The sequence below is a fragment of the Nicotiana tabacum genome, chromosome 23 (assembly GCF_000715075.1).
Source record: "Nicotiana tabacum cultivar K326 chromosome 23, ASM71507v2, whole genome shotgun sequence".
NCBI lineage: Eukaryota > Viridiplantae > Streptophyta > Magnoliopsida > Solanales > Solanaceae > Nicotiana > Nicotiana tabacum.
The window spans coordinates 18,113,294-18,136,766 of NC_134102.1; the positions used below are offsets into that span (position 1 = coordinate 18,113,294).

The 23,473-nt window shown below is 36.5% G+C and overlaps 1 long non-coding RNA gene and 1 pseudogene across 1 annotated transcript; both read left to right on the plus strand.

Annotated features, from left to right (window-relative positions):
- The window catches only part of LOC107771332 (UPF0481 protein At3g47200-like), a 30,259-nt pseudogene extending 18,709 nt beyond the window's left edge, over positions 1-11,550 (plus strand).
- Positions 11,551-14,168: 2,618 nt separating this feature from the next.
- Positions 14,169-18,759, plus strand: LOC107771331 (uncharacterized). Its single transcript, XR_001644809.2, has 5 exons — positions 14,169-14,468; positions 15,877-15,980; positions 16,085-16,218; positions 16,633-16,725; positions 18,545-18,759. It is a non-coding gene; the product is annotated as an uncharacterized LOC107771331 (long non-coding RNA).
- The last annotated feature ends 4,714 nt before the right edge of the window (positions 18,760-23,473 follow it).

Below are 23,473 nucleotides of genomic sequence, written 5' to 3' on the forward strand. Positions count from 1 at the left end.
TCATCCCAAGCGCTATAATAGCCAGATTCAGGCATAAATAAATAAACATATTGTGGCGTGCAACCCGATCCCATAATTATAACTCACAAATCAGGCCCTTGGCCTCACTCGGTCATAAACCTCTCCAGTCTCTCGGGATCACAATGATATGAAAATCAGCCCGACATGATGATATGATGTATCAATGAATGACAACAGAGACAGAGATATGATATGCAAATAATAGATGTGACTGAGTACAAATTACATTTTTAAACAGTTTAATTCAACAACATCATGACCTCTGTGGGTCCCAAAATATCGGCATGCAGCCTAAACCTGATCTCTAATATGAATCTCAGCTTAATTTCTATAACACGTGGAGGATATGTGGATAATGATATTTATTTAATTATGCAACTCCAAGGAATCAATTAAGTCATGATTCCTATGATGCACGCCCACACGCCCGTCACCTAGTATGTGAGTCATCTCCAAACAAATCATACAACGCGTAATTCATGGATTGATACCCTCATAACCAAGTTTAGAAGTGTTACTTACCTCGAACAAGTCAAATCCAATACCGAGCAAGCTGTACAATACTCCGAAAATTCCATTTCGCGCGTATCAACCTCCGAACGGCTCAAATCCAGATAATTTTCTTGAAAATCCCTCGATAATAAGATCGCCACAAATCAAGCTTTCTTAATTCAGCTCTTTAGTGATATTAAAAACTCCCACTACTCTTACAACGTCAATCTACATCAACATAATTCAATTAGACCAATATTAGTAAACAAATTTCTAGTTTTTAGGCCATTTAGGCATTTTATCAAACACCTAATAGGCATGGATCTCTACATATCTTAACCTTAGGATTAGTTCATCCAACTACTACCATTTACCAATAATGTATCCCACCATCATTCTTAAACAATTCATAACTTCCAACATCACAAACATAACCATCCATCCACACACAACCAACAAAATTCCATCAAATAATCACCTTTCAATCTCTACAATGGTTATATATTTAAATTGGGAACATGTGGCTTCCAATCACCATACCATAAGTTCTAATACTTAATTCATACTCATATTCCCTTAATATATCCATACATGTAAGACTAAGGATGTAGGATTAACTTTTGGAAGAAACCTTACAAAACCTTCCTTTGAGTTCTTCAAGAAATTCTTGAAGATCTAAGTATTTTATGTGTAGATTTCATCAATACTAGTATAGAAATGATGGAATTTCACACCAAAATAATGGGGATTGATTACATTGAAGAAGAGAGGAGTTGGTGGTCTTGAGAGAGTGGAGAAGAGCTCCAGAATTCGTCCAAATGAAAATGAGGAAAAAGAGCCCCGATTTGGCTTAAAAAGAGCTGGAACTGACCTGCGCCCAGTCTGGCAAAGTAACCCTCACTTCGCTGTCCACTGCATGTAAGAGAAGACAGGATCCGCGCCCGGTCTGGCGAAGTGACCCTCACTTCGATGTCCACAAAAAATAATTGGGCGATCTAACTTTGGTAATCTGCTCATAACTTTTAGTAGGAATGTCCAAATGACAAACGACTTGATGCGTTAGAAACTAGACTCAAAGGGCTACACTCTAGGTGCAAAATTCATGGAAAGTATCTTCACATTATGAGAGTTATACCCGTTCAAAAGTAGGTGTTGTGCAAATTAAGATACATTTTCCACTTAATATTTCCAACTTTCACCAATTAGTGCTGAAACCTTCTATACTTATCCAAATACAAATACGGGCATAAGCCCAAGTCTAAATCACCATACGGAGCTATTGGAATCATCAAAACTCCATTTGAGGGTCGTTTACATATAAGTCAACATCCGGTCACTATTTTAACTTAAGCTTTAAACCTTGGAACTAAGTGTTCCAATTCATTCCAAAACCTCACCGGACCCGAACCAATTACCCCGACAAGTCACACAACAACTGTAAAGCACATATTGAGCAGTAAACGGGGTGGTAATACTTAAAACGACCGGTCGGGTCGTTACATATTCATCGTTATTTATCGTTCGATTTGAGACTTCCTAATTTTATTTTATTTCATAGAACAATTTAGGGCCCTTTTGGGCATAAGAAATTTTTCACTTTTTCCGAATTATTTTTTACTTTTTTCAGAATTAGTTAGTGTTTGGCCATAAAAATTTACATTTCACTTAAAGTTGAATTTAACTTCAAATCACTGTCTTTCACCTCCAAAAAGTTATTTTTCAAAATTTTAACTTCAAATCACTCACAAAATTTCAAAAATAACTCCAAATTGTATTCATGTCCAAACACAACTCTAATTTTCAAATATTATTTTAAAAAATAATTTCCCTTTTCCAAAATTTACAATTATTATGTCCAAACGCCCACATAGTTCTTTCAATCCAAAAATTAAAATTCCTAACATGTTATGGCAAGACATGTAGGACGAAAGTTGATGTGTTTTTTTTCTTTTGGGCTTTTCAAATCGATTTCTGCAATGAATTTGATTTAACAATAATAGCCATCTATGACTAGATATTAAAAGTAAAAATTGCATGGGGAGCCCTATTTAGTCGCCCCTTTTTAACTTATACCCGTTTTGTTTTTCTGTTTGCATCCGTACCCATGGTTTTTTGTTAAAAGCATTTTAATAAGACGATTTTGTCATTCTTTAATAAAAGACTATTGACGAAACAGTAGACTGCAGGAATAAACTTCAGCATGTTTTGCTATAAAGTTTTAGCAAAGGAACTAAATAGCTTCAGTATGCATTAGAAAAAACTCATTAGAAAATTACATACTGCAAGACAAAAACTTAAGCATGTTTAGTTTGAAGTTTAAGCAAATGAATTAAAAAACTTCAGCTTGTTTAGACTGATGTTTTGAATAAAACTCATGACAAAACTGTAGACTGCAGGACAAAATTTCAGCATGATTTGGTGTGAAATTTTAGCAAATGAACTAAATAACTTCAGCATGCGTGAGCAAAAACTCATTAGAAAATTACATACTGCAAGACAAAAACTTAAGCATGTTTAGTCTGAAGTTTTAGCAAATGAACTAAATAACTTCAGCATGCATCAGCAAAAGCTCATTAAAAAATTACATACTGCAAGACAAAAACTTAAACATGTTTAGTCTGAAGTTTTAGCAAATGAACTAAAAAACTTAGTATATTTAGTCTGAAATTTTAGCAAATGAACTAAAAAACTTAAGCATGCATAAGCAAAAACTCATTAGAAAATTAAATACTGCAAGATAAAAACTTAAACATATTTATTCTGAAGTTTTAGCAAATGAACTAAAAAGCTTAAGCATATTTAGTCTGAAGTTTTAGCAAATGAACTAAAAACTTAAGCATGTTTAGTTTGAAGTTTTAGCAAATGAACTAAATAACTTCATCATGTTTAGATTGAAGTTTCGGATAAAACTCATGACAAAACTGTAGACTGCAGGATAAATAACCTCAACATGCATTAGCATGAAGTTTTAGCTACAATGTGAAACAACTTCATGTTATATTAGCATGAAGTTTTAGTTTCAACATGAAACAACTTCATGCTACATTAGCATGAAGTTTTAGCTTCAAGGTGAAACAATTTCATGCAAGTGTGAATCTGAAGATGAATCTGGACAAGTTTCTGGTTTATTGATAAAGCTGCTGAGAGGGGAGGAGGAGATCTTTTTTCACGAATGAGGTTGCAGATCACGCGATTAATGCGTGATACAGGATTTATATCTTTTGTCATGGGTGTAATTGTCATATTATTACAGATGTTTTGTCACGTGGGTACCAAATCAATAATTTTAAAAAATAGGGTACAGGTTAAAAGATGGTACAGATATAGGGTACGACTGCAAATCCCCCATATTAAAAGAATTTGATACCAGACCATTTAAACCCGATCTGTCAATTGCTGGAACTAGGGCTTTTGCATCTATACCCGATTTTGGGGTCACAATTGAAGTTATACCTACTTTTCAAAAACTTTTGCAAACTTACCCACTTTACGATTAACTTCAGACTTATCGGGTTTGAAGTTAAAAAATAATTAGTCTGAATTACAATGCACTTAAGGCCAACTAAGTCTAAAGTGCAAAAATTGTACTTAAGATGCACTTAAGGCCAATTAAGTCTAATGTACAAAAAATCACTTAAGATGCATTTAAGGCCAAATAGGTCTGAAGTGCAATAAATATTTTCATGCACTTAAGGTCAGAGAGGTCTGAAGTGAATGCACTTCAGTTGCATTTAAGGCCAATATGTCTGAAGTGCAACCAATAGTTTCATGCACTTAAAGCCAAAAAGTCTGAAGTGAAAAATTTGCACTTCAGATTCACTTAAGGCCAAATAGGTCTGAAGTACAACCAATAGTTTCATACACTTAAGACCAATAAGTCTTAAGTGAAATAATTACACTTCAGATGCACTTAAGGCCAAATAGGTCTGAAGTGCAACTAACGTTTTCATGCACTTAGGTCGAATAGGCTTGAAGTGCAAATTTCCTAGAAACAAAAATTTGTTCTTCGAATTTTAACTATCCAATATACAATTTAACACCTAAATCTACTCCAAATGAAAAAAATAAACCGTCACAACAACTTATCACTGTATAACATCATAAACTACCTTAAAATATGTTCACAAAATACCATATAAATTCACTGAAGAAGAAGAAGGAGGAGGAGGAGGAGGAGGAGGAGGAGAAAAAGGCATGAAGTTGTTTAAACTTTGGGTACTACTTAAAAAATAATTAAAAAGTGGGTACAGGTTAAATGGGGCGACCAAATAGGACACCCCTTGTAAGTTTTACGTAGGATTTACGGGTCAATAAAGTTAAGTAAGAGGGATGGCACAATCTATTGAGATTACCCCAATAAATCACTGAACTCCACTGCTTCATCAAACTACAGAACATGGGATGTCTCTCTCTCTTTCCCTCCCTCACTCACTCTATCTCTCTCTCTCCCCCTCAACACGTAGACGTAATACCTTTTCATTTTACTTTATATTTGTGAAGGAAACCTTGAAGCAATAATAAAGTTCTTGTGTATGACCTATATGTCATGAGTTTGAGTTGTGGAAGCAGCCATTAAGACTAGTATTAGGGTAGACTGTCTATACCACACTCCTTAGGGTGCGGCCATTTTCCGCACTTGCATGAGCGTGAAATGCTTTGTGGACTGTACTGCCTTTTTTGTCTTTGTCTGTATTTTCGTACAAAAAGAAACAAAGGTAGGAAGTGTTTAGGAATTTGATTTTTTATTTTTTTTGGTTTATAGATATAGCAAACGGACATAATACGTTTGGTTTGATAAATGAAAAAAACTAACCAAACCGGCCTATGTACACCCTCCTCTATCCAATTGTTATCATGAAGTTTTGCTTATACTTCACTTTCAAGCAGTTTCATAGCCTGTTTGGTCAAGCTGCAAATATCAATTTATTTTGAGAAGTATTTTTTTTTTTCAAAAGTACTTTTGGTGAGAAATAGTTGGTGTTTGACTAATTAATTTGAAAAGCACTTATGAGTAGCAATTAGTGTTTGGCCAAACTTTTAAAAATTGCTTCTAAGTGTATTTTTCTCAAAAGTTCTTTTCAAAAAAGTTCTTTTGGAGAGAACCTACTTTTTTTAGTTTCTTCCCAAAAGTACTTTTTTTCTTTCCAAAAGTTTGGCCAAACACTTCAATTTTGAAAAAAAGTGCTTCTAGGATTAAAGAAGTTTGACCAAATAGGCTATCAGCCTCAAACTTTTGTAATTTAGCTTGAAACTCCTAATGCAAAATATTATGACTCGTTTTCATTAATTAGAGATAGAAGAAGGGAGGGATGTGGATCAATTAATCGAGAGACAAATCAAATTCTTGATGAAATATATTTAGATTTGTACCATTCATCTACCAAATCCTGTATCATAATTAGAGTAAGGTGGGGCTATGTAAATCAAATCCAGATGCTTATAAGCAAATTTTGGCCTCTATTGAGAATTATAGAGCTCAATGGAGAATTATAAATTGCATTACCTACAACGGTTTCTCAGGAGTGAAAACTTACATTTGTGAATTGGAGAAAATGAAAGATGAGGCACTAAAGTGTTATGATGATATAGAGGATATTTATAGTGACAACATTACTGGTCTAAGTCCACGCCATCATCATGAATTTGTTGGCCCAATAAAAGCGACATAATGAACAATAGTGATTGTTCCTTGTTTTTGACGTTTTAGAGCCATAAAACAAGAATTCGGGATGATTTTCAATTTTTTGTGTAGTAAATCTACTCCATTATATATCATGAATTCAAGCGACAAGCTATGAATGGCCTAAAATTTTGTGGCCAATAGAAGAATACATTATTACCCCCTATAGTTGCATAGATGGCCATGTACGTCGAGAATTGTTATTACTAGAAAACCAACTTCCTTTCTTTGTCCTCACTTAGCTTCACAATATGACTATGGATCCAATACTACCATTCATAAAATTGGAGACCTTTAATTCTTCCTCCTGAAGAGAAGCCGCAATCCTCTCTTGAGACTGAAACTGATACCAAAAACATCAAACATTTACTTCAACTAGTACACATGTCATGTCACCCTTTGGAGAAGAAAACTAGACTTACTCATGAGAATCCTAGTTTTGAAATAGAACATTTTAGGAAAAGCTTATGTTGGAATCCTTTACAAATGGTTAGGTTGAAAAATATGTCAAATGATAAGGACCACCAAACATGGGATGCTAACATGCCGAATGGAACAGAGCTTCACGAAGCTGGAGTTACAGTTTCAAAAGTTGGAAACAATTATAGAATATTGGAGGAAGATCACGACCTTGGAGATAACTCAAGTTTATTTGACATTAAATTTAAGAATGGAGCGATGACAATTCCTTGTTTTGAAGTCTTTGACTGTATGGAGATCATCCTGAGAAATTAAATCTTATAGCGTACGAGCAACAATCATCTGATGTACATCCTAGATAATTCAGTGATTATTCCATTTTCATGGATTATCTTATCAATTCGGACAAAATTGGGAAAGAGGTTGTGATTTCATATGACTTCTATTACAAAGAAGAATACATGATGTTAGTTCAACTGCAATTATGTGCGCTACAATCCCAAGATAACTAGAATTAACTATATAAATCGTCACTATCTATTATGACATGTCAATCCTTTGTGTTTCCATTTCTTAAAATGTATTGTATTTTCTTTTTTTAATTTTTGGCAAAAGAGTAGAAGTTTATACAACTGCAAATTGCAATTACTTTGGGTTGATACAATAACGTCTTAACTCATCTCCCTGCCTCTCTCTGTTGTAGGAATTGCAGTTTCAAGAAGAATGGCACATCATATTGAGATTACCCAAATGGATCATCAAATTCCACCACTTGTTCAAACTTCTGTAAGTAAGTCTCTCTCTCTCGGACATTAGCTAGCAATACTTCCTAGTTTTTTTTTCTTCTCTTTCAAATGAGGGGTTATAAGGTGGGAAATCAAACCCTACCAATAAGGTGAAAGTTCAGGTAGCCAACCAATTAAACTATTAAAATAACGTATTGATAAGTACTTTGTGGGTTTGATTGTTTGTTTGTTTGTTTGTTTGTTGTTTTCTTGTGTTTTTTTTTTTAACTTACCATATGTCATGTGTTATCCAAATTAGGATTGAAATGACATCTTACAATGTTTTATTTAAATTCATTCCCTAATTATATTTCCTTCATAAAAATGAAAAATAATAATTAACAAGGCATGTATGGGAGATGTAGTGACTACTGTTACTCTTCTTAGAGAATATAGACTTAATATTTTCTCTACTCACTACTTAATATTTAGTCAGAGGCAGACCCATGATTTAACGCGACGGGGCACCATTATTTTGCTTGACCAGCACCCCCTAAAGACTTTTAGTATTCAGGGTGTCAAGTTATTTATATAATCATTTTCAAGAAATACACATATACATATACAAGATTCATGTCGAAGTCTACGAGATTCGGTGACCCCTCAACACTATACATAGGTCCGTTTATGTATGTAGTTACTTAAAATTTTCATTTTGGAAATTGCCAGTCTTTAGAGTTTTTTTATTTGTTATCATTATGTAGTAACCATATATGTTGAGGAAAACAAAACGCGAGAAACAGAAACCATGATTCTTTTCAACTAATTACAGATAGAAGACGGGAGAAAGATGATCATTTAATCGAGATCAAGGAGCGATTAAAGTTACAAAGAGATAAATCTTTGAATCAAATCTTTGATGAAAGATTTGAGGATTTGGACAATTCATCTATCAAATCCACTACCATATTCAAAGTAAATGCGGGCATTCGCGAATCAAACCCAGATGCTTATACGCCAAAGATGATCTCCATAGGTCCTTACCATAAAAGAAATCAAGAACTTCACTCAATGGAAAAGTACAAACTAGTATACCTACGACGGTTTCTCCAACGAAAAGAGGGGCTTGATGTGGAAAGTTGCATAAGACAATTGGAGGAACTAAAGGATGAAGCACTAAAGTGTTATGACAATATAGACAGTGATATTGTTGGCAAATTTTCGGAAATGTTGTTACTTGATGGCTGTTTTGTGGTTGAGTTTATTCGAGAGAATTTTGAAATTAAGCTTAGAGGAGATTACCCCCTAATTATCAACGTGCTATGGATGAGGTATCAAGTATGTCGAGATTTATTGCTACTAGAAAACCAACTTCCTTTCTTTGTTCTCACCAAACTTCATGACATGACTAAGTGTCCTGAAGAACTAGAAGCCGACTTCATACGTATGGTGAAATCGACTATTTGTTATATCTCGCCAAATAAGATACCTATGCTCAAATCAGAAATTGATGGTGATGAAAGAAAAATTCGATCATTTACTTCATATGGTACACATGTTTTGTCGCCCATCAGAGATGACGAAAACTAGCCAAATCTCGAATTCTAGCATGAGAAAGGAATGTTGCAATATTAAAAGATTTCTTGGAATGAACTTGCGACTATTTAGGTCAAAAGAAATCTCTACCTCTAATTTTTGTCAGTCTTGGCAAGCTCCAAGTGCAACAGAGCTTTATGAAGCTGGAGCTAATTTCTTAAAACTAGGAAGTTTCGAAGAAGATCTTATGGATAGAACAACTATGTTCGATATCAAGTTTGAGAATGGAGCGATACAAATTCCTTGTTTCATAGTTGAAGATTCAACGGAGGCCTTTCTGAGAAATTTGATAGCTTATGAGCAACATTCGACTAACTTATATCCTAAATGTTTTTTGGATTATGTAGATATAATGGGTCAACTTATTAAGTCACGTAAAGATGTGAATTTGCTACGCCTAAATGGAATCATCCTTAACGGGCTAGCAGATGACGGAGAAGTGGCTAACATGTTCAATAAACTTGTAGAAGGGATCGTGGTTGCTGCTGACAGCACCTACTACGCTGAAGCAAGCAGAAAAATGAGTCAACATTGCAAAAAGCCGTGGAATCAAATTATGGCAAATTTGAGGCAAAATTATTTTAGTAGTCCTTGGGCAGGAGCTTCAACTGTGGCAGCCGCCATACTCCTCATACTCACAGCTATGCAGACTGTTCTAGCTTTCAGAGGTGGTATTAAGTAGTGATCGGCATTGTTGTAATATCATAAGATAGTTGATGACTATTGTGATGACCCGATAGGTCACTTTGAGTTTTAGCCTTTATTTTCGTGTTCCGAGACCTCGACTAGCTTGGTTTAGTGTTTCTCGATTTGCACGCACAATCTGTGTCTTATTCAGCAAAGTTTTTATGTGAAAAATTGAAAAAAATGTGAAATTTTGCCTTAAACTCATTTGAGTTAACTGCGATCAACATTTAGTGTAAACGGACCCGGGTCTGTGTTTTGATGATTCCGGTGGGTACGTATCGTGATTTGCACCTTGGGCGTATGCCCGAAATCGAATTCGGAAGTCCCTAACTTGAATTAACGTGATTTGTTTAAAACTTGCAATTTTAAGGTTTAAATAATTCCTAAGTTTGACCATAGGTTGACTTTGTTGCTACCGGGTTTGGATTTTGGTTCGAGAACTTGGAATAGGTTCATTTCACCATTTATGACTTGTCTCCAAATTTTAGTGCAAAACAGAGTTGATTTGACGTGATTCGGACGTCCGATTGTAAATTTGCATGTTCTTGAGTTTTTTTAAAATTTTCATTCATTTTGATGTGTGATTCATAGTTCTAGGTGTTATTTTTAGGGAGAACAGTACCTGAGATGGATTTGTCCGCAGGTGCGGCTAGTGGTCCGCTGGTGCGAAAGTCGCTGGACAGTGGTGCTTTTAAATTGAGACTCAGCTTTCATTTCTCTCATTTGTTTTCTCTTGGGTGGCCAAATTTGGGGAGCTATTTGAGGGGGTTTTCATCATGCAATATAAGCTTTGGATCGACGGGCAACGATTTGAGGTGTTAGAGTGGCGTAGGATCTAGTTATAGAACTTCAGAGTGAGGTAAGTCTCCTATCTAATCTTGTAAGGGGGAAACTACTCCCAAGGTGATATAATTGTTATGTGCTACTAGTTGTGGGTGCTACGTACGCACGATGTGATGAGAGTCCGTACGTAGCTAACGCATGTTTATATTTGGGTAGACTTAGGACATATCATGTGACATTTGAATTATTTGAACTCATTCTGCTGGCCTAATTAATTGAATTTATAATTGAAATTGATATATATATATATATATATAGTAGGTCGGGCCTTATCACCTTGAGTTGTTTGGCAAGTTATTTGAGAAACGATATTATATTCACTTTGTACTCATGTACTGTATAGTAAGCATGTGTTTCATAATTCGATGAGTTCCTTCCTTTCTTGTGGAGCGGGCTGAATGCCTCGGCAGTATAATAGATGCATCTATGGTTCATGTCGCTCGACCCTCAGCAGTGTACATATTATTCTGGATCTAGCCAAACGACCGCAGCATAATCGTTCATTATATCGCTGGCAGTCCGAATATTCATGAGATTATCTTTCCACTAATGCATGCCACTTTATACGGTATTCCTTATCCGTTTGATTCTGACACTTGATACATCTGAGTTGTAGAGGTAGAATACAAGACCGAGAAGTTCATACCTTTAAAAGAAATATTTGAAAGATTATGTAACTTACAAATTTACCCCATTATTGTTATGTGCTTCATATCTGCATATGATTTATTATATTGCTTTATTGGACTTCTAGTAAGTGTCAATGTCAACCCCCCATCACTACTTTACCGGGATTAGGCTAGATACTTATTGGGTACGAGTTGATTTACATACTCATGCTGCACTTCTACCTTAAATGTGCAGGATCCGACATGTTTATCTGGTGGTCATCTTGGCACGTACGCGCAGCTGCTAAGGAGAATTTATGGTGAGCTGCATCCCAGGCTACGCATCGCAGCCCACAAAGTCTTCATCGTACTATTTATTTTATACTGTCTTCTTTACATTGTTGTATTCCTTAGTAAATGCCCATGCTTTTGTGACACCGAATTCTGGGATATTCTAGTTGTTGCTTACGGATTTATATATCATTATTGCCTTTCATTTCTTTTATACACTACTGCTTACGTACGTTCCCGTGGATTTAAACGTGTAAATTTATTTCCTTCTTAAAATTTATGATTTTGAAAGTAATAAAATGAACAAATAATGTGATAGTTCACCATTGGCTTGCCTAACGACGACGTTGGGCACTATCACGGCCTATAGTGGGTTTTGGGTCGTAACATCAGATTGAGGTCCTACTGGAGATAATAAGAAGCAAGACAGAAAATATAATGATATACTGAAATAATAGGGAAGGGAAACAACAAAGAAATTACAGAAAGTAACAACACTGAAATCAAGAAAGCTAATAAAATCACGAAAGGAAAATAAGGATTTTACATGTTAAGTAAACAACAACCAAACAATACAGTAAATAGAGAAGATCAACAAGGGCACTCCCGAGGTACCGCCTCATAGTCCCAAATCATAAAAATAACTCACAGTCTTTCTTTATATCACCGCGAGGGCCTTTACATTTTTGTTTTGAAAATTATTTTTCTGAAATGGCACCCCACGTTTTAGCCCACCTTATCACTCCGCATGGCTTCTAGTAGTACCCCTACTAGCCACGTGTATCATGCCCACCTTTTCTCATCGTATGCGTTTTAACACTCACACCTTATACCACCGCATGCGCATTAATAATCACAATAGCGCGGTAGAAACCTCGTTCAAACAATAACAACAGCGCGACAGAAACCTCGTGCACACAACCAACAATCACCTCAACAGTAACACGGAAATCAATACATAACACTAAATAAAATGACACTTCACAACTTACACATTGCCTTAATAGAAACCACATCCTTTGCAACTCAACACCACACTCAACAACAAGGTATTTCAAGGATAACAATTTCAAGTAAAGGATTTTCACAGCTTAATAATGAATACAGAATTAATAAAGCAAGTAATTCACCTAAACATGTAGTACAAGTTGCAAATAAGAGATAAGACAAGTAGACATGAGAAATTAGGCTAAACATGGTGACTATAACATGCTAAAGTAACTCAATTAAGGCATGAAAAGGAAACTACGTAGCTAAAATCGGAATTTCAATATTTAGCCCGTGTACGCACTCGTCACCTTGCGTACACGGCCTTCACATATCACAAATTATCACAACAGTACCAAATTCTAAGGAAAATTTCCCCCACACAAGATTAGACAAGTCACTTACCTCGGACCACGCTAAATCAATCAATTAGAAGGCCTTTACCTGAATTTTCCAGCTCTGAACGGCTCAAATCTAGTCAAAACAATTTCATACTATAAATATAAATATAGAAAACTAATTTAAATGAATAAATTATGATTTTAGGAAAGAATTGAAAAAATCGCCCCAAAACGTCAACCCGGGCCCGCACCTCGGAACCCGACCAAATTATAAAATCCGAACACCCTTTTGATATCGATTCCAAAAATATAATAATTGTACGACTCTCCAGAACCGCGATGTAAACTACGTACCCTAGTCAGAGATGATGGATACCGGCACACCATGAAGCCTGACAAACTCGTGGATATAAACTCAAACCAACTACTCAGAAGAATAAGCAGTAACCACTGGAATGAAATGAGCCCACTTGGTCAACCTATCCACAATCACCCAAACTGCATCAAACTTTCTCTGAGTCCGTGGAAGCCCAACAACAAAATCCATAGTAATCCGCTCCCATTTTCACTCTTGAATCTCTAGCTTCTGAAGCAATCCACCTGGCCGTTGATGCTCATACTTCACTTGATGACAATTTAGGCACCGAGCTACATACTCCACTATGTCTTTCTTCTTTCTTCTCCGCTACTAATACTGACTCAGGTCCTGATACATCTTCGCGGCACCTGGATGAATGGAGTACCGCAAAATTTGAGCCTCCTGAATAATCAACTCACGCGAACCATCTACATTGGGCACATATAGCCTTCCTTGCATCTGTAATGCACCGTCATATCCAATAGTGACCTCCTTGGCATCACCATGCTAAATTGTTTCCTTAAAGACAAGCAGATGTGGGCCGTCATACTGACACTCACTGATATGATCATGAAGAGAAGAGCGAAAAACTACACAAGCCAAAACTCGACCCGGCTCAGAAACACCCAATTCAAAAGGCTTGTTGGCCAAGGCTTGAACATCCAATACTAATGGCCTCTCCGTTGTTGGTAGATATGCTAAACTGCCTAAACTCTCCGCCCTACGACTCAAGGCATCGGCCACCACATTGGACTTCTGGGGATTATATAGGATGGTGATATCATAGACCTTAAGCAACTCTAACCACTACCGCTGACGCAAATTAAGATCCTTCTATTTGAATAGATGTTGCAGACTCTGATGGTCGGTGTAGATCTCACAAGGGACACCGTACAAATAGTGCCGCCAAAATTTCTAAGGCATGGACAATAGCTGTTAACCCAAGGTCATGGACAAAATAATTCATTCTCATGTACCTTCAGATGTCTAGACGCGTAGGCAATCATCCTGCCGTCCTGCATCAACACCGCGCCTATACCAATGCGGCACTACAACCAAAATGGTCTTTAACGGCAATTATTTAGCGGCAATAAGACCATTGCCGCTAATTATTTCATGGAGGCCAAATATTACTGGCTAATGAATATTGACTGCTAATTAGTATGTTTTAGCGCCCAATCAAGAGAAAAGCCGCCAATATAGTTATGTTTTCTTTTCATATTCCCTCTAATTTCTAAATCCTTTCGCGCCTAAATTTTTATATCGTATTTACCCTAAAGACTGCAAAAAAGAGAAAAAGTTTCGTTCAAAGAAATTGCTGGCCACCAAAATTCGTTCAAAGAACAATTTCGTTCAAAGCGCCTTCTCCATTCTTCAATCCTCAGCAACCAAAATTGCTGGCCACCCTCTGAATCACCGGTAAGTTCATTTGTATTTTTTTATATTTCCATCTCTATATTTAGGTTTGGTTGGATAGGTCTATGGATTAATAAAAAATTACACTTAAATTGAAGCATTATATAGGTTAACTGGTTGGGTCTAAAATCTGAATCCTTTAATTTAAAAGAGTCTCAACTTAGTATCACGCTTTAGTGTTGGAAATATACAAGAATTTTAGTATTAAAGTATGTGCTACAGTATATCCTTTCATACACAGTTCACTCATTTTGGGAATAAGGGTTTCGAAGGTTTACATGGCATCACTAGATGAACACATATCTATGTGCCACCTCTATTAAATTTTATCGTTTAATTTGCAATATTCATTCTTCTAATTGAGTTATATTCCTTATTCTCTTGTTCAAAAATAATGTTGATGTACTTTTATTTTTGAGAAGTGGGTTGGGGTAATTTCTGATTGATATTTCTTTAATTTTTTGCTATAGATTTATGCATAAACAAGGAGATTTATATAGGAAATTTGTTAGCGTAATTTTGTCTTTTGAGAGGACGATTTATTTAACGTTTGGTTAGGTAAGTATTTTGCTCGGGAGATTACCTAATTAACTGTTAAGAAGATTGTTGGCATATAATTTTTAGCTTTATTAGTTGTATGCCAGTTTTGTACCTCAAGTATTCAAGCATAGAGGAAATTAAGTAGAAGAAGACATGTCCGATATTTGACTCCTCACTACATAGGTTTTATTTTTATTTGAAAGTTAGTAACATTTCTGCTAAATGAACATGCACATGTAAATGCAGTTGTTAGGCAAAAATACTAAAATACAAGACAAAAAAGATCAAAATACAGTAAATGAATCAGTATTTCCATATTATATTCCTTTTATTTCCTATTTTTTGGTTCTTGAATTAAGTCCTAATGAATCACAACACCCTTTTTGGATGAATATTATAGAATTATATACAGTTGTTTATCTGCTGATCTATTTGCTAATTTATTTTGGGGTTAGTCCTTAGTTTGCTAAAAGGAATTATCACAATTTCAGTTTTCAAACTCTCCTACTCTAGATAGTTTTCCTTTATTTTTTCCACAATTATTTTAGGTTGAGCAAAACATCACTTAACCAAGAGACTGGAGCAAACTGTAGCAATTTTCTACAATTCTATGTGGTTCAAAATATTGTGTATGTTGTTGTTGTCTATGTGGTTCAAGCAGATTCTGTTGTTATTGGTCTCGTAGGCACTTGAGGCTTCTAGCACGAGTAATGTTTTTGATTATTTTGTCACTGCTCCTTTTCATATTATAGGCTGATACGACCAATGTATCTTTATTAATTGATTGTGTGAAAGATTTGACTGAGTGGCAGTAGTTTTTGCCACCTCCAGCTGCAATTTTTATCTTCTGTCCACTAACTATGTCTTTCAGTATGTCCTTGAAGGAATGATTAACAATTAGTTTGACTTTCCTTGGACCTGGGATAATTGATGAAATTATCTAATGCAATCTGGGAAAATTTAGTTCAGTTTCAGGTAGCTACAAGTTCAAAATATGTGTTCCATTTGAACTAGAAAACTGGTGATTTAGTCATATTGATTACCTAAGAATGGAATTTGACTTTCACACCTACTTGCAGCTTCTCAATTTCCTTATTTTGGATAAGGAACTATGCGAACTAGAGGTGGAAACATAATTATTGTTGAACAACATGATGATGCAGATGCGCGACCTTATATTGATGAAAAGAAGAAACTGGTGGAGTTTGTGAAGGTATGGAGTTAATATTATTCTTATGATGTATTCTAGAGTAATAATATATTTTTTAATTATATGTGATATTATCTTTCAAACGTTTTCTTTTATTTCTCACAAGAAGTTCTCTATACCATCTCGTGGAGAAGCATGTCATAAAGTCAATAGGAAAGAAATGGAAAGATTACAAATGGGACTTAAAAAATATATATACGATAAAATATAAGACCAAAGATGCATTGCTGAGAAATAAACCAAGTCGTATACCACGAGATCAATGGATCGGTCTGGTCTCTTATTGGCTTTCTGATAAAGCTAAGGTATCAATTTTATACTCTTAAAAGCACACACTTAGTTTTTATAGTGTTCTGATGGATTTTGTTAGTTTTTATGTATAAATTATAAGATATTATTTTTATGTTGTACTGACAGAAGCGCACACAAGCAAATAGAAATAATAGAGCAAATCAAAAGATGCCTCACACAGGAGGGTCCTAAAGTATTGCCGCCTTGATGGATGAGAAGGTATTCTTGTCTATATTTGAAAATCTAATCTAAACTCTCTTTGTTGTGCGCATTTGACATCATTTTATTATTTTAGGCTTAAAATGGGATAGAGCCTACACGAGCAAAGTTTTTATATTAACTCATAAAAAATGTAAGGATGGTAGACCACTAGATGTAGAGAGTCTGTGAGGACAATTGTAAAATTTCTTCTTTTTCATTTTCTGATTTTGTTTTGTCTTTCCGGAATTGGGATTATGAGAACTTTATTTGGCTTATGATACCATCATTTGAAAGGTATACTTAGAAGTAACAATCTACTTTGTGCTGTAAATGATGGTAGGCAGGAGGTATACTTAGAAGTTAGGATAGTCTTGTTTAATTGTATTCGGCTCTGTTATGTTTAACTAGATCTCTGAACCATATGTTCTTTATTTTACTGAATTCTTGTTCTTTAAGTTACACAGTTGCAATGGTTGTTATGGTGTTGCAGTTACATGTCTTCTTTCCCCACAGCTACTAAAAACGACTCATTATTTTAGGTACAGACCATATAATCATAGTTTCGTGAGCCTAAATTAGTAATAGATAATCGGAACCCACGACTAGGAAAGACAATTGCTATTCTTGAGTTCCATATAGAAGAAAACAAACCTGTGTAAAACTTATGTTAGGGAATACTTACACCTGTTGGAGCATTCACTTGTTCAACGGTGCAAAGATTTGTGCATGTTCCCAAGCATTCAAGTACGTTATAAGATTTCTTATGCATTTAATCCTTCAAGTTCTATGGGTTTATTATTCGTAAAGTTAGTAAAGTTATTTAAGGTTTCAGATTTCTCTTCCAATTTTCCTATACTACTTTTGTTTCTTCTTTTTGCCACTGCTAGCTTACTGATTGACCAACAACCAACCTTTTGAAGTATTAATGAATAGCAACAAATATCTTTGATAAGTTATGTTGTTAGTTTCTAGACAGATAATAGAAGGCTGATTGTTGCAGCTTTGAAATTAATTAAGGGATGTTTGTTGTCTACTATAATAATAGAAGGATATACCTTTGGTTTGGGTCATACTTTTAAGGATGTTTTTAGCCGAAAACTCTCCCCTTCCATGTCCAACTGAATAAAATGATCTTTTTACTATGCTACACCTAGTTTTTGAGGGATTAACATCAGTAACTTGCCTTTGCTGATGTTGTATAATCTCTTGAACTGCTAAGTAAAGTTGTCCTTCGCTGAATCCATGGAAATGATTTTCTTATAAGCTAATTTGCAGATTCATCATCTTCTTCCTCATGTTAATGCACTCATTTTCCATACTTGTATCATGGAACTGTACAAATTATATCAAAAAGATGAGATTAACAACACTCACATTGTTCACTTCAAAAGTATATAACCAACAGAACATGTATATCTATGGCAGACAAGTATTGTTTATATGAAATGGTAGCATATTGAATACTTGTCAGATGTTAGCTCTTTATTGTTTTCCACAATGTTACATCTAAGTTGTATTCTAATACTACATGTTTCATTTGCCACATTAGCTAACTCTTTTATCTTCCTTTTGTCATCCTTTGTTCTTTCTTAGACAAAATGTTTTTGTTGTATTCCATTACTATAACTTGATGTAGGAAGCTTCAACTTAAGAACGATTTGGCTTATTAGAAACTACACTTCAATATCTTCAACCATGATGAATTTGGTACCCTAGTTCGCATGCAGCCTCATTTTTCACATTGTTTTAAGAATTTACAATATATTTAGATGTGTAGACTCATGATGTTTTATACATTACATTCCATGTTTTGACACATTTATTTTATTTTTTTCAGGTCGTTTGTTTTCGCATGTGGAAGATTTCAATATGATGAAGAGTTACCGAAACTATTTGAATATATTGTTTGATAGGATTAGTTATATCAGTTCAATCAATATAAGTTTAATTTAAAAGTTGTGACCTTAATATTTTGGATTGGTACTTCCTTTGGATTGTTTAGATTCAATGAGATATATTTTGTTTTATGAATTAATAGTAATATGTTTTCTAGCATTTGCCTACCGTTATTTCCACCAAGAGGTATTCTTTTTAGCTACATTTAGTTGAATTTACATGCCATTAAAATAGCCTCTAAAAGGTCAAAATAAGATTTTTACAGGAAGGATACAATAGTCATTCTAATTGCCACAAAAATTTGTCATTAAAACTACTGACTTTTAGCAACAATATAATTGAATTTATCTGCTATAAAAATTGACACTAAAAGAGCATAGTTAGTTTGTTATGGATTTAATTTACCGGCCAAAATTATTGTCGGTAAAACTAACGATCTTTAGCGGCAATACATTACACCCTTTACCAGCTTTTGTGAGAATGGCCGCCAAAGGCTTTGCCGACCCCTGCATTACCGGCTAAATACCATTGGCCGGTAAAGGATATAACGACTATTGTTATTGCCGCTAAAGGCATTTTTTAGTGTCGTTAAAGTCCCTTTTTGTAGTAGTGGCGATCACAATACACAGTATAAGACCCTGAACCTGTAGGCAATACCAACACGGCGGTTGTAGTCAAAGCAGTCTTGAGCTTTTGGAAGCTCTCCTCACACTCCTAGGTCCACCTAAATGGAGCACCCTTCTAGGTCAATCTGGTCATAGGTACTACAATAGATAAGAAGCCCTCCACAAATTGACTGTAATACCCCGCCAAACCAAGAAACCCCTGGATCTTCGTAGCTGAAGAAGGTCTGGGCCAACTCTGCACTGCTTCAATCTTCTTCGGATATACTTTGATACTCTCACTCGATACTATATGACCCAAATATGCCACGGAATCTAGCGAGAATTCACACTTCAAAAATTTTGCATATAACTTCTTTTCTCTCAAGGTCAGAAGCACAGTCCTCATGTGCTTCTCATGATCCTCCCAGCTCTGGGAGTACACCATAATTTTGTCAATAAACACAATAATGGATGAGTCAAGATAGTGCCAGAATACACTGTTCATCAAGTGCATCAATGTTGCTGGGGCGTTGGTCAGCCCAAATGACATTACAAGGATCTCATAATGACCATACCAAGTCCTAAAGGCAGTTTTCAGGATATTTGGCTCCCGAATCTTCAATTGATGATAGCCCGAATGTAAGTCAATCTTGGAGAACAATGTGGCACCATGTAGCTGATCAAATAGGTCATTAATACGTGGCAATTGATACATATTCTTCATTGTAACGATGTTCAACTGGCGATAATCAATACACATGCGCATGAAACCATCCCTCTTCTTTACAAACAAGACTGGAGTATTCCAAGGCGACACACTGGGCCGAATAAAGCCCTTATCAAGCAACTCCTGCAACTGCTCCTTTAACTCCTTCAACTCTGGTGGGGCCATATGATATGGAGGGATAGAGATGGGATGAGTGCTCGGTAATAAATCAATACCAAAGTCGATATCCCTGTCAGGTGGCATGCCCGAAAGATCATCCGGGAATACATCTGGATAATCCCCCACTATTGGAACTGACTCGACGGTAGGAGTATCAACACTAACATCTCTCACATATGCTAGATATGCATTACACCCCTTCTCAACCATCCACTAAGTATTTAGAAATGAAATAACCCTACTAGAAACATAATCTAAAGTACCTCTCCACTCTAACTGCACGGTCTTGGCGTGATAATCAAGAATAACATGATAGGGCGACAACTAGTCCGTGCCAAAAATAATATCAAAGTCTACTATACTGAGCAACATAGATCGGCTCTGGTCTCAAAACCACCAAGAATAACTAAACATGACCGATACATACGGTTAACAACAATAAAATCTCCCACAGGTATAGATACATATACATGAGAACTCAAAGAATCACGGGATACACCCAAATACAGAGCAAAATAAGATGACACATATGAATAAGTGGAGCCTGGATCAAATAAGATTGATGCATCTCTATGACCGACTGGAACAATAAATGTGATGACAGAGTCTGATGTAACTGCCTCCGTCCTAGCAGGAAGAGCATAATATCTGGCTTGGCCTCCCCCTCTAGGGCGACCTCTACCCGCTCGACCTCCACCTCGAGGTGGCTATGCAGGTAGAGTGGTAGCTGGTGCGGTAACCATGGCCTAAGGACCCGGTGGAACACGCAGAGCCTGAGTAGTCTGTGGAGGTGCACCCTCCTGAGTTTGGGCAATCCCTCGCCATATGACGAGTTTCACCGCACTCAAAACAAGCTCTCGGAGGACGTGGCTGTTGTGGCTGGCTCGGGCCTGATCGGCTAGACTGACCGCTGAAAGCACCCCGTGCGGGAGGTGCACCGGACAATGGCGGTGCGTAATAGGGAGCCTGAGGCTTGGGAGTGGCTGGAATACCGCTGGAAGCTGGAAGTGCTGAATGAATAGGGTGACTCACATAGCCCCTCCAATGACGAGCTGCAACTGGGGCACAGGTACCACTATACGTGCCAGAATCTCGAGACATTTTGGTGTCCCTCTCCTCTCTCTCCCGAGTCAACATACCCTCCAGTCTCCTAGCGATCCCTACTACCTGCTTGTATGCGATGTCCATCTCCAACTCTCAGGCCATTCTAAATCTAATACTGGGGTTGATCCCCTCAATATATTGACGGACTCGCTCTCTGACAGTAGCAACCTGGTGCATGCCTATCCAAATCACTGAACTGGACCGTATACTCTGACACACTCATAGACCCTGACGCAACTGCTCAAACTCTGAGCGCCATGCATCTCTAAGACTCTAGGGAACATACTCCCTTAAGAACATATATGAGAACAAAGTCCAAGTGAGTGAAGCTATCTCGGCCGGACTACAAAACATCAATGGTAAAGTTATTTCTGCTTGACTTTATTCCAGCAACAACTAAAGAAATTACAGTAAGCTTCTTGGCACCATGATTCTGCAGAAAATACAGTCCATCTCTCTCCCTAGGCAGGAGCAAGTGGGATTAACCCTCCCTGAGCTAAAGTGACGAACATGCTCAGAAGATGGGTGAGAGTCTCCTAGAGAGCTGGTGCAGTAACAGGCGTCTCAAGTGCCTGCCCTCCAACTGGAGCTACTGATGGATCCTCTGTAGCAGCTCGTGCGGGTGCTCTGGCTGCACCATGTAGACGTCCTCGGCCTCTACCCCGGCCTCGGCCTCTCGCAGCTCTAGCGGGACGCGGGTGTCTGGTCATCTGATTCAATTGTACGTGTCTCTCACTATCTATGAGAGAATAGAAAGACATAAATTTAGAATCCGACGTCAAAGCTATTACATGATAAGGAATCAAAGAAGTGAAGCTTTTCCTAACAGTTCCATAGCCTCCCGAAGATGAGTACAGACGTCTCCATACCGATCTGCGAGACTCTACTAAACCTGTTTGTGACTCATAACACCTATGAACTTAGGGCTATGATACCAACTTCTCACGACCCCAATTTTCCTCTGTAGGATGTCGTGACAGCACCTAGTCTCCAAGACTAGGTAAGCCTAACAAACATGCGGAATAACTAAAATGATTATTTAAATCTCAAAACATCAACAACTATATAAAATAAAATCTGCAACTCAACATGTACATTTCCCAAAACCCGGTGAAATATAAGTCACAAGCTCTATATACAATGCTGAATAATCTTATACATCATTGTTTATAAAAAAACATCAAGAAATAAGGAAGAACGGGGTAGATGGGGACTCCGAGGCCTGCAGACGCGGGCAGGTGTACCTTGAAATCTTCAAAGGTAAGCAACTCAACGCGCTAATACCGAGGTTGATAGGATGTACCTGAATCTGTACAAAACATGTGCAGAAATGTAGTATGAGTACACTACAACGGTACACAGTAAGTGCCAAGCCTAACCTCTATAGGGTAGTGACGAGGTCAGGTCGAGGCCCTACTCGAGATAATAAGAAGCAAGACAAAAAATATAATGGTATACTAAAATAATAGGGAAGGGAAACAATAAAGAAATTACAAAAAGCAACAACACGTAAATCAAGAAATCTAATAAAATCACGAAAGGAAAACAAGGATTTTACATGTTAAGGAAACAACAACCAAACAATACCGCGAATAAAGAAGATCAACATGGGCACTCCCGAGGTACTGCCTCGTAGTCCCAAATCATAAAAATAACTCACAATCTTTTCTTATATCACCGTGGGAGCTTTCACATTTTTTATTTGTAAATTATTTTTCCGAAATAGCACCCCGCGTTTTAGACAACCTTATCACACCGAATGACTTCTAGTAGTTCCCATACTAGCTACGCATATCAATCTCACCTTATCTCACCGCATGCATTTCAACACCCAGACCGTATACCTGCGCATGCGTATCAATAATCACAACAACACGGAAGAAACCTCATACAAACAATAACAACAGTACGACATGAACCTCGTGCACACAACCAAACAATCACCTCAACAGTAACACAAAAACCAAAACATAACAATAAATAAAATGACACTTCACAACTTACACCTTGTCTCAATAGAAACCACGGCCTTTGCAACTCAACACCAAACTCAACACTAAGATATTTCAAGGATAGCAATTTCAAGTAAAGGATTTCCACATCTTAATAATGAATATGGAATTAAGAAAGCAAGTAAGTCAACTAAACATGTAGTACAAGTTACAAATAAGAGATAAGACAAGTTGACATGTGAAATTAGGTTAAGCATGGTGACTATAACATGCTAAAGTAATTTAATTGAGTCATGAAAAATAAACTACGTAGCTAAAATCGA